General features: G+C 38.6%; 1 protein-coding gene across 1 annotated transcript in view; it reads right to left on the reverse strand.

Moving 5' to 3' along the window:
• Positions 1-12680, reverse strand: part of OTUD7A (OTU deubiquitinase 7A) — a 91705-nt gene that overhangs the window by 66033 nt on the left and 12992 nt on the right. Inside the window, exon 3 of the mRNA XM_009885759.1 lies at positions 4597-4733. The gene's annotated coding sequence lies outside the window, so the exon portion shown is untranslated. The remainder of the gene's footprint in view (positions 1-4596; positions 4734-12680) is intronic.

The raw sequence follows: 12680 nt of genomic DNA on the forward strand, positions 1-12680 counted from the left end.
AAAGTCTAATAAACCACATAGGAATCAATTCAGGCACATAAAGGTAAGTAGCTTGTGCTACTCTAGATATCACATAGTATCTTCTGGGTTCAGCCGCTGCTCCAGAAGCATGTGGATCTGTGACACATTTCCTAGTCCCATCTGGCAATCCCAGATAATACAGAGCTTTCCAAGTGGGAACACATGTCTACATGTAAGCAAGGTACCTGAATCACCTATTTCTACCTATACTTATCAGGGCCATATTTAGGTACCTAAATGCCACCCAAAATACTGAAATACCTGGGACTTGGGGATTCTTTTTATTATTATTTATTTAACTGTTCACCTTAATTTGTCGAGACTGCACAAGACTGTTCATAAAGACAAACAACTGGACAGAAATTCTGACATCAAGTTTTCCAGAAAATTCTGAAGTTCTCAAGACAGTTTTTTCCTAGACATGATGACTTTAGTTGGAAAGATGCATAGTGTCTCAATAAACACATTCGAGTAGAGGCTTGCTCTGTTTCCTAACAAAAGTAGCTCTGGGGTGACTGAGTGACAAAAACCAAAACTGGTTACAAACAAATATTCCACACCTTTCCTTCACTCAGGACACCCCAGGTCCCTCTGCAGTGATTTCGTTGTTCCCAGAGATTCTAGGCCTTCAACTTGTACAAAATCTCTCTAGTTTTGCCTTAACTTGCACAGCACTGACGTTGCCTACCAGCAGGATGCTCCAGCCCACCAGATATTCCAATTTGACCATAAATCACTGGACACAAGGCAGCTTTTCCACACAATGCATAAAGCTCCTTAGCCAAACACTCTCAGAAGAGATCTCACAGACAATAGCAGATTTAATAACTGAAGAGTAGCTATTTATGCTGAGAGTCCTATAATGCAGAATTTTAAAGGACAATTAAAAGAGTGCATGTCTCTTCAGTATTTCAGTCTAACGCTTTGTATTCATCCCATTCAAATTAGATCAGAGACTACTGCACCAGCCTCCGACTTGTTTTGTTTTAAACAGACTTTTATCTTCAAATAGCTTCCAGTTTTAGCTGCCAAGGATAGAAAGATGAAAGCCAGTTTTTAACCCCACAGTCAGAAGAACATCTTCCATAGACCTAAATGCATAGTACACATTCTTATCACAGATGAAGTGGACCTAAATTTTGCAATCTGTTTGGTATGACTAAGCCCATGCTGCTCACACAACTCCAATGAAAGAAACAAAATATTACTCAAGTAACATATCCGTACAAACTGTACCGGTTAAGCTATTGTACACTTCACCAAAATGCTCCATAAAGCCTTTGTACTGAGCAAGGAAGACCAGCTCCTGAGTCACACAAGCACCTTCAATCCGAGTCCATTCAAATTAGCTGCACTTGACCGACTTCTACCACCAGAATGGCAAATCACTCCATTAAGAGGCACTGCACAACTGCATTATAGATGGGACCCACGGTCACAACTTATTTGCAATAATTATCACCCAATTCTGCAATATCTGTAAAAAAATGCTTTAGAAAGTTGCTGGATGGGTAAGATCTTGACAGAAGATGTAGTTACAGTGACGAATTAAGAGGCATTAGTTGAAGCAGCCAAAACGATGGTAACTACCTAACAAAAGGCAACATGCACTAGACCTGATGGCAAAGTGGGGTATTTTTATGTTAGTTATAAAATGTGGGCTCTCAAAACATGTAATAAAAAAAAATTTTAAAAAATTATATATACACACATAAAATAAAAGCTCCAATCAGGCATTATTACCAAGGTTTTGTCTACACAATGGAACTCAGGAAAATTAACCGAAATTAATTTAACTAGATTTGTCCATGTTGATTAAATTCCTTTGCAAACACTTCCATCTGGGAATAAAATGTGGCCTTAATTTGGTTTGGCTTCAAAGTGAATTGAACTAAATTCACTGGAGGCCACTTTAATTATGAATGGAGAGCACACACAGAGACTTGGGGGGACTTAAGCTGTCCTTTTCAAATTCCTACATTTAGTTGACTTGCAATTTTGCTGAGTATCTTGTGTAGACAAGCCCTGAACTGATACATTAGATACAGAAATGAAAAAACAGAGAATCTGTTCTGAAGAATCCTCAGTCAACACACTAAACCCCCATGGGAACCACCAAAGAAGAGCTATTATCCAAGAGAAGAGAATCGCTCAACTATTTTAAGTTCAGTTCTAGGAAGAATGCCACCAAAGTTCAGAGATTAACTGGGAAGTTTTTTTTAAAATGCAGCTACATTTCCGTTTTCAGAAATGCTATCTATTTAAAATACCTACTATCGGCTTAATTATTTGAATTTTTTGAAGCTTGAACTATCAATAAAGGACACCACTAGATCATCTTTTCAGGTGATTTATTTAATAATTAGAGGTCATAACCTATTATTGGAGGCTAAGACAAAAGAAAGCAGAAAAGGAAAATTGAAAAGATCACGCCGCGTTCAAGAGCTATGGCACATTCTCACTAGAGAAGCATTATGGAAAGCTAGAGACACTCAAGACCTTAAAACACCCAAGTCCCCATAAAATGTTCTGAAACATAAACAGTCACCGATTACAGCCGAGGGGTGCTTCACTCGCACCCCACCACTGCTGGCCACCTAGCGGGAAGCACAGCATCAGCTCTGCCTCAGAAGCACGCGCGGGAGGACTCACTCATCTGCTCAGATGTTCTGCTTGAGCATTTTTACAACCATATTTTCACGGAGCTTCAGAGCGTTTTCATAACACTGTTGTTCTTACTCAAGAATTATTACATTCTCAGAGGACAAATGTGACAGATGAAGGAGAAGCCAACAGAAACAGGGGTCCAGAACCGAAACACACTGCCAAGCAGGAGACAGAGCCTTTCCAGGTAAGGATCCTCTACATCCCTTCATCAGTATTTTTTCCCAGATAAACCACCACCATTGCTATATCGTTTTTGCTTTCATACAGGGCAACAGATAAACAGAACAAAGATAATCCAGTTACAGTGTTTCCCTCATTTCATTCACAAAGGCCCTCATAGCGTGTTAATTGTGTTCTGGCAGAAAGCAGCAGAGCAAGAGATAAATGTCACGCCACTGATAAAACTGAATTTCCCTAAAACAAAGACCTTTGTTTTAAATCGAATTCAAGTATCACTTATTCTCTTATCTGATAGAGTGATAAAGAAGCAGGTAATATTACACTGTACTGGAAATATAACAATTAGAGTTTCAAATGTTAATCTAAGGCCTCTTATTAAATGCAGTTTCATTAAGTAACGTGCATCTCTTCCACTAGAATATATCTACACAGAAGCAATATGAACAAGCTACATTTTCTTCCTCATTCAGAATTTTCTCCTTTTTCCCCCCTCATTTTCCTCATTTATAAATTTTTCCTGATGGTGCAAGAAGATACTGTTTCTAAATACTGAACGTATTCCTCCAAATGTCATTCTTCTTTCAAAGAAAGCAGGTATGCTGGCCAAAACGCTACTCTTAACAGTTTTCTCTCACAAAAACATATATCATATATTCCATATGCATAAAATTTATTTCAGTACATAAAAAGTAAGATGTTTGAATAACCATTACTGGATATACATAATCATAGAATTGTCTAGGTTGGAAGAGACCATCGAGTCCAACCATCAACCCAACACTGCCAAAACGACCACTAAACCATGTCATGTCCCTCAGCACCACTTCTACCCGTCTTTTAAATACCTCCAGGGATGGCGATTCCACCGTTTCTCTGGGCAGCCTGTTCCAATGCTTGATAGCCCTTTCAGTGAAGAAATTTTTCCTAATATTCAATCTAAACCTCCCCTGGAGCAACTTGAGGCCATTTCCTCTTGTCCTATCGCCTGTTGCTTGGGAGAAGAGACCAACCCCCACCTCACTACAACCTCCTTTCAGGTAGTTGTAGAGAGCAATCAGGTCTCCCCTCAGCCTCCTTTTCTCCAGGCTAAACAACCCCATTCCCTCAGCCGCTCCTCATCAGACTTGTGCTCCAGACCCCTCCCCAGCTTCATTGCCCTTCTCTGGACATGCTCCAGCACCTCAGTGTCTTTCTTGTAGTCGGGGGCCCAAAACTGAACAGTTTTCAAGTTTGCATTGCATCAAAAATGAACCACTTGGGCCTACAGGCCCCACGACATGCAGGCAGCTCAACTACCAACACAGCGAAGACCAGCTTAACCACTTGCCGTTTCTTACATTGAGTGATTTAGCCCCCTATTTTGACGCTGCGAATTCTAAAATTCATTGTCATAGCAACAGGAGCCTACTTCTTCATTCACAATGCAGATAACTTGTCGATCATGCTATTTGTGGATAACTCTGTAGCTTCTGGTTTGCCAGGTATGGCGGTCAGCTTCACCCAGAGCCCGCAGGGAGGACACACGTGCTGGCGCCCTGTGGCCGGAGGCAGCCGCAGCCCCCACTCTGCTGCACGCCATGTCCTCTGGCACTTGCACTGCAGAATAAACAGCTGCTGATAGAGAGCCAGACTGCTAAGGTTAGTTCTCCTGTTAAGTCTGCTTATTCTTGAGCAGTAAGTAGATACACAGACGATTAAAGCTACCTTTAAGCAATTAGTTTGACTTACTTAGAACAGACTTTACATATGAGTTCCTTGAGGCGTGTGTCGGATGGGCGTTATGCTGCTGGCTTTTGGTGAGGAAAATAATCCATTTTTGCCACAGTAGAAGGTATGAATAAGCAAAATTTTGTCCCCTGAGAAATCTGAAAAAAAAAAAAAGTCGTATATTAATCATTGTATTTATTCTATGCTATTTGAATAATAATAATAATAAGGCAAAAATCAACTTTACCTTTGACCTTAGGAGCCTAATGGATACTACTCTCAATGCAGATAAATCACCATATAAAACAATTTGCATTAGGAAGATTACTTGGGCTCAACCCAGAAAATTAAGACAAAAAAAAAAGTGAATTATGCAGATACAAAATAATGCTTGTGGCTATCCTACGTGAAAATGGTAATTCACGCTTAAAAATTCCTCTAACAGTTCGTTTTAAGATTCATGAAATACACCTCTGGAAGTTTTTCTTCTCATAAGCTATCAAAATCTAAGGCAATGAACTAGTGGAGAGTTAACCAGGAGACGACTCAATTAGGATAGCCATTTTCTTTCACGGAACAAAGGGACAGGCATATGAAGAAAGAAGGAACACTACTTTATTTCATGGGATTTATTTATTTTTAAAAGAAACAGAATTTCTCTTCACATATATTCTACTCTTATCTTTTAAGTCTAAGTCCTGCTGCTTGCAAATACATATCCCAATTACTATAAGCTTCACCTTATTATTTTAAAGGCACTTTCAATCAGTTTTACTGTTTCTGTTTTTTTAACCTGTTCACAAAACTCATACGCTTGTAACTGAGCTCAGCTTTACCAAACTCCGGATTTAACAGATACCTGCCCAAACCCTTTCATGATGGAAAAACTTCGTTCCAATAATGCTTTTAAAACAGGCAGAAATATAACAAGGTCCACATTGTTATGAATTTGTGAGAATCGTGATATGAAAACAGAACATTATATTATTTCTTATTAATTCCTAGAATACGCAGGGAAATAACCAAATCTCAGTAGATAATTGGCCTTATGCAAAAAATCCCACTTGTCTGTTTAACAACTCAGCTGTAACTTGAAGGGTTTGTGAGCTAATATTAGTACTTCATAAGATTTTTTTTCCCTTTTTTTTCCCCCTTCAACATGATCCATTTGCCTGCAGGAATCGTACATCTGACCAAAGATTTCTCTTCAATTCTTTGTTGAAACTTACTTACGAATGTACCACATCAGATACCCTCATACAGGAGTAGACTATTTTCAAGTTCAGAACACCATAAAAAGAATCATTTCATACATGGCCAAGGAAATACAAGCAGCGGTCAAACCGCATTTGCCCATGACCCTCATTATCACCCTCACAGAAATTAATAAAAAAAAACCCTCATCAACTTAAAAAAAGTAACTTTTAATAGCTCTAACACTTTCAAAGTTCCTTCAACTACAAGGGACAGAAATAACCATCAGGTGTGAATAAGCCTCACCATTTCCACGTATGCCATGTTAACAAACAAATATCTACATGACAAAACCCCTATTAGGTATGAGGAAATAACTAAAAACTCTGTTATGCAGCCTTCAAAATCGAATGATGATGTTTCTGCTACGGAGACGTAACTTTTATCACTGCCCTGGAAATAATCAAGCATTCAACATATAATCCTTTTTTCAGCTACATATTAACAAACGACGATTGAAACATTTTTATAGTTTTGTTCAATGCATCAGCTTCGCAGAAAAATAAACCCTTTCCATCCAACACGCGACTGACTTCTTCCATTGAAGGAGGACTTAATGTGAGTGCTTGCCAGTACATACATTTTTTTAGCAATCCACAATGTACCATTTAAACTACTTAAAAATTACTTCATTTAGTTTGCTGTCATAAATAAGTGATCTGTCAGATTACCATGGATACTATGATTGTTATGGCACAAGGAAATGCATGTAGCTCAGCCTTTTTTCACATTTCTTCAAAATCTTCTTAGTTTCCCGGGTTTGGTTGTGGTTTTTTTATAGTTTTTATCTATTTCACTGAAGGCTATCTTTAACTTGATAGTACAGTACGCAAAAACTCAAGCTTATACATACCTTGCAGTGAGATTTACAGCAGTTACTGCTACCCCTGCCAATCATTTCTTCAGTCACCCTGTGAAATGCAAGCTCCTCCTTACAAACGGCCATTCACCTGACTAGTGTATAGGAGATTATAACCATAATCTGTGTAGGAATCGAACGCTAAGGCTAACTTCAGATCTTAAGAACTTGATCCTGTTATTATGAATAGTCCTTTCTCTTTACGCCCTGACTACAGAGTAAGCCAGGCTAAGGTTAGCAGCTGCAAATACCCAGTTTAAGATCAACCTTAAATACTGCTTACTCTGGCTGTTGTATTCCGCTGTACAGTGGGCCAATAAACAGAAGAATGCTCCCCATATGACCACAACTTGATCCATGACAAATTATACAGAGACGTAGATATACAGAATAAAATTACCATTGGCTATCAAAAGGTTCAGGGCGCAGAGTAATCTTGGCTGCAATTCCTTTATAATTCTGGGGATAAATCTTGAATTTATCTTTCCACATTTGCATGGTCCCTGCAATAGCTTGTGTGTGAAGTTAGCAAAAAAGATGAGGAAACACAGAGTAAAGATGCTACATATTCTCAAAACAAGTAACTTGAGATCGAACAGGTAAGAAGGAGTCTTAGCAAAATCAACTGAGTCCAGATGGTAGAGAAATTCCTCATTAAGAATGAATATTCACAGTAACTTTCTCTGTTTTTCCCTATTTTTGTCTGACATTTCAAAGTAAACGCTGACAAGGAGCTGAAGAAGCTTCCTCCACTCAGTTTTTAGAAGTACCTCAATTCTCTCCCAAGACTCTCATGCAATCCTTGTCTTGAACTCCAAAGAGAACCCATTTTCCACCTTCGTTTCTGTCACAGGACTGAAATACCTCCTACAACCTCCCCTACTGACATTCTGTGGAACCTGAACCAGCATCTCCCCACAACGTTTCAAGTGTGCACTCACGCCCATGGTTTTTGTTTCATGCATGCAATCTGAAGTAGTTTTAGGACAAGACAAAAGCATTATCTTGTATAACATCAGCTTTGTGCTTAGTCTCTGTTAAGACCAGGCTTCTTCAGTGCAAGTTCTACATTCAGAACAAGGCCTTACCTACAGTTACATTGCTCGGCGGTTCTTTGCAAAGATTTCATTTTGTTCAAGCAACACATGAAGGAAGAGATGTCTCTAATAATAAGGAAGTAGTAATATTTAAGAAGTAATAACAAGATCACCTGAAGGAAGAGGTTTTTATGGTAAAGATGGCCACTATCAGTACCTAGGTCCTCTTAAAGAGAGGTGACAAGCATCGAAGAAATGATTATTCTACTCATGGAAAGTGGCTCTGCTATGTCCTGCAGACGTCCGTGTTGAACACTGTGGGGGAAGCGTACCACATTTGACACACGGCATCTATCCATAGCTCCTCTACAAGGGATCTAGGACTGGCTAACCTTCCATGTTCTTGCAGACACCTTTGACAGTTACATTACTCCCCAGAGTAAAGCAGCACTTTGATGATCTAACTTTTTAACGACCAGTTCTTGAGCACCCTCTGAAGGGCTAGCACAAACAGATTTCCTCTTTGTACTGAACCTTCATCACTTGAAACCTCTTTGTAACCACTGCACAAGAAACATCTATCGCTTTATTTCCTAAGTCTCTATAGTCACTCACAAGTTACTGATGCAGGAAAAGATTTCTGCTCTAGCTAGAGAAATTCTTATTTACCCTGACCAGTGGTTCTTCCATGTGAGAAATGGAACACGTTTCTCCCCTCCTTGGCTTATGCCAGTTTGACTCAGAAAATGTGTGCAGTGGATTGAGCTGACAGGGATATGAAGGCAGAAGCTTAAAGGACATCAGAAGCGTTGGCATTATAGGCTTTGTATAAATAGTCTTACGGATACAACTCTCCAAGCATCCTTTATCTTCTTGTACACAGAGATTAAAGAAATGTTCAACTGCTTAATTGTATGTCAAGTGCACAGTCAACACACTGAGTTCAGTATAGTCTTTTAAAAAAAGTCTTCCGCATATCCACGCCTTCAGGTAGACAATTCAGCTGCTATTTTAAACACAAGGCTTGACTGTTGCTCTTCACTTTGCATTGCTCCTCACATCAAGGCAAAACACATAATGGTGATTTTTCCACACTCCCCTTAAAAATACTGATCCCCCCAGTTGGTTCACCCAACAGCTGCAGCGACAGACTGTGGGAAAGCTCCCTCTCTTACAAGTACCCTAAAAATAATGGCAGAATTGAACTTCCGAGATTCAGATTATGTACAAAAAGCAAGCCCTTGTCAGTCCTTAGCTGGATATATTGTGGAAAGAACAGCAACTTACTAGCTTGCCAGGCATTCATATAACGTGCTGGAATTCCACAGTAAGCACATCAGCTCAGTGTACACAGCAGCTAGATAAGCTACAGCAGGGAAGAGCTCACACAGACATGCTATTCAGCAAAACAGAACTGGTAATTTCCCCCAGCCCTGTAACTCCCATCCTCATTTCGGTGTAACACGAAGTTCCTCAGTTACTGCATTTGGTTTGAAAAACTGAACCAAGAAGAATAGAAGGCTTAATTCTTTTCCTGACTAAAAACTATGCTTTAACGTCATCTCCAAGATTTTTAGCACAACTAGAGTAGCAAAGGAGAAAATAAAGGTATGAGACATGGAATCCGGAATGATTCATTTCACAACATTTTGAAGATGCATAATTTAAGTATAGCAACCGTGTGTTTCACTTAAACTACACCAGTAATTGACAGTCTGTGAAGAACCCATTAGGAAAACTGAAAACCATGCATCAGAGATCTATAGAGAAAGCACTCCTCCTCCCATTTGAATAACACAGAGCAACATACCACAGATGCAGTATTAAAGGCCATTAAACAACTCCATAGCGATGCTGGCGACTGAGCAGCCACAGCCTGTCACGTAGCTGGTCAGAACCTCAGTCTTCAGCTCCCCCTCAGCTCAGGGTGCCAAGCCGTAGGGAAGTCATGCGTTGCATTTCATACTGAAAGAGAACTGAACTATGACTAGAATCACTTATAATGGATACTAACATGTTTTATGTACTCCGAAGACATTAATTCCTACGGTCAGTACAGCAGGATTAAAGTACAGTTCTAATAAATCACGTCCAATTGTTGGAATCTTTGCCTCTGGTAACAATTTGCACATTAGTGTCAGAGTTAGGGAAAACCACCATGTTTTTTTCAGTTATGGGGGTTTTTTCTATAATTTTCTGCCAGAGTAGGGGAGGGCAGGAATTTGATCCTACTGAGACCAGTAAAGGTTATGTATGGAGATCTATGGGAAGCAAACTGTCTTTGTGGAAAGTTTTTTTTTGGTTATTTGCAATGCCAACTCAAGAGATCGCTATTCATGGTGGAAAGGGGAAAATGTGGTGAGTTTTGTTCAACTATCTGAGCACAAAAGTGCCAACTCTGAATTAAGTCCTGAAGAAATTGCTGAGAGACATCCCACTGCAGCTGAAAAGATCTCTCTTTTGAGTCCTATGGAAAGAAATAATAGATGTCTGTATAGAGTGAGGAGCAATGTCAGAGGAACACCTTGCAATGGACCGGACGTCTCAGGTTGGCCTACATGAAAGACTTCCATCGATAGGCAACGTGTTTCTTAAAGGGCGGGTGGGAGGTGGCTCTGTGACCCAACAATCACACGCAGCTACAGTTGCACTGGATGAAAAGTGTGCCTGAGGGTATAAATTAATTTGTTTGGAGGAGTGCTCTAATTGATAAAATCAAATCAGGGTTGACCTACAGCTCAGTGCCTACAGAAGGTGGGCTTTGCAATGTTCCCTCTGACAGCAAACTTCTACAAGAGGCAAAGCTTCAGATTGCCCGATTCTGGCCATTTTTTTCAGCTAGAAGTGCTGTTGAGGAACCCATCTTGCCAGGAGAAGGGACTGGAGTCTGGTCACTGCCAGGCCCTGTCACACTGTACCTCTGGTATTACTTCCACTTCACTGTTTTGACTATGATCTGTCCTAAAAGCGACTGAAACTCACCCCAGTGGGGTGTGGTAGCCCCTGATGATGTTAACAGTATTAGTCCCGTTCATATAAGGAACATATCTTAATCTATATGCTGCTGCGAAATATCAGTATAGAAGTGATTAGGGAAGACAAGACATATGCTAAATATTGTTTTCAAAACTTGTCAGAGAGAGGCCTCTCACACTCCAATTAGAGGTATCGTGGGGGGACAATAGGAAGAGGCGAAATAACAAAACAGCAAGCTTGGTCAATTGTCCTTTTGTCCTAACTTACTTAAGATTTTTTTTATTTTTTATTTTGTCAAATGACAACACAATACATGCAGATATTTTTTAAAAATAAAGGCAAAATCAGTACTGTACTATTATAATTCTCTGCAGTTTTCTCAGAATCTTTCTTTTTTGTGTTGCACCTCCTTTTCAGGCTTATGCTTATACATACTAGCAAATCATAAAGTTTTCAATGTTTAATGTGAAACTATTTCATTTTGCGAATGGCTGTTCATCAAAACTTAGAGAAAATATCAGATGTCCTAAACATCATGAAAACCCCTCCGTCATTTAATCAATCAAATCAACTTGACAACAATCTAAGTTTTCTCTCACCACAAATAAACTATATCTACCCCTACAGTCATAAAAAATTATAATTTATTATAGATTATATATAAAAATTATACATAATTTATAATTTAAAATTTGTCATTTATATTTTTTATATATAATTACATATTATATAATTATATAATTATATAATATGTAATTATATATATGTATTATATAATTATAAAAGTGTATTTTTTTCCTGTGATTCAGGCAATATTAAAAATAATAAACAGGAAATAGGATCAAGGAGGAGAACTGGAAGCAGATGAATCAACGAAATGCTATAAGGGAACATGCAGAAGAATTGTACACAAATAAAAAGCATTAGCAACCAACAGATATGCAAAGTTTGATGTTAAAATACTGCAGCCTGATTTTTGAGAGCTTTTGAACAGTTCTGACCAAATTCAACAGGATTAATGGATATTCAACATCTCTAAGAAGTAGACCATTAGTTCTAATTGCCACTGTCGTCATCATCTATTATTACGTTCTATGAAAAGCAGGACACAGTTGGAGTTAAATATCAGTGTGCAAAACAGGAAATTTAGAAAGCCAGAACAAAAATGGAAATTGCTATTGATTGCAAAATAAGCCTGGGGGTGGGGGAATAAAACCCTTCTCCACACTGAATATTAATGTCTACAGGCAACAACTAAAGAAAATAATAACAACAGTGCCTGGTTTTTTAACTTACGTACCAAATTCAGCAAGCAGTGCCTGTAAACTAAATGAAGAACAATCTCTTCTGAAACAAACTGCTCATCATAGACTACTACAGGGAAAAAAGAAGGGAAAATACAAAAGAATTTGTATTCTCCTTGAGCCATAGTTGACAAATGTGATGACAACATCACTCTAAGGAATTAGAACATGTTTTGCAGAGCTTACTGCAAGCTTCTGCACATAAATATCTTTCAGTTCAACCTACTGCAGAAGGAATTATTTATATATATATTTTTTAAACATCTCAAACACATGGATTTCAGAAATACCTGTATTTTCTCTGCTTTTTAGAACAAAAAAAGCCCTGGAAAGATCCATAAATAAAAATTCCTTGAAGCTATCCAAAGTGACATTCTCTTTCACACAATTAATTTTTGTGTCTTTATTTTAAAGACACATTGATTGAACTCCTCTATTTTGCTGCTGATCTGAAGCTAAATGGATAGCAAAGCTGATTGGGAGTCATTGCAGATTATTTTTAGATAATACGTATCATCACTTTGGACAATACACACTGTCAATTTATTAGACATTTTTCAAAGAAGCATGGCAGAAAATTGTTCTTCCTGGCTAGCCGGTCTGCTTATTAGCCAGAAAAGCAAGGAAAAAAGACTCCTGTTACTGCTGGTTCAAAAAAAAAAAAAAGATATAAAG

The sequence above is a fragment of the Charadrius vociferus genome, unplaced genomic scaffold (genome assembly GCF_000708025.1).
Source record: "Charadrius vociferus isolate BGI_N301 unplaced genomic scaffold, ASM70802v2 scaffold325, whole genome shotgun sequence".
In the NCBI taxonomy this organism is placed as follows: Eukaryota; Metazoa; Chordata; class Aves; order Charadriiformes; family Charadriidae; genus Charadrius; species Charadrius vociferus.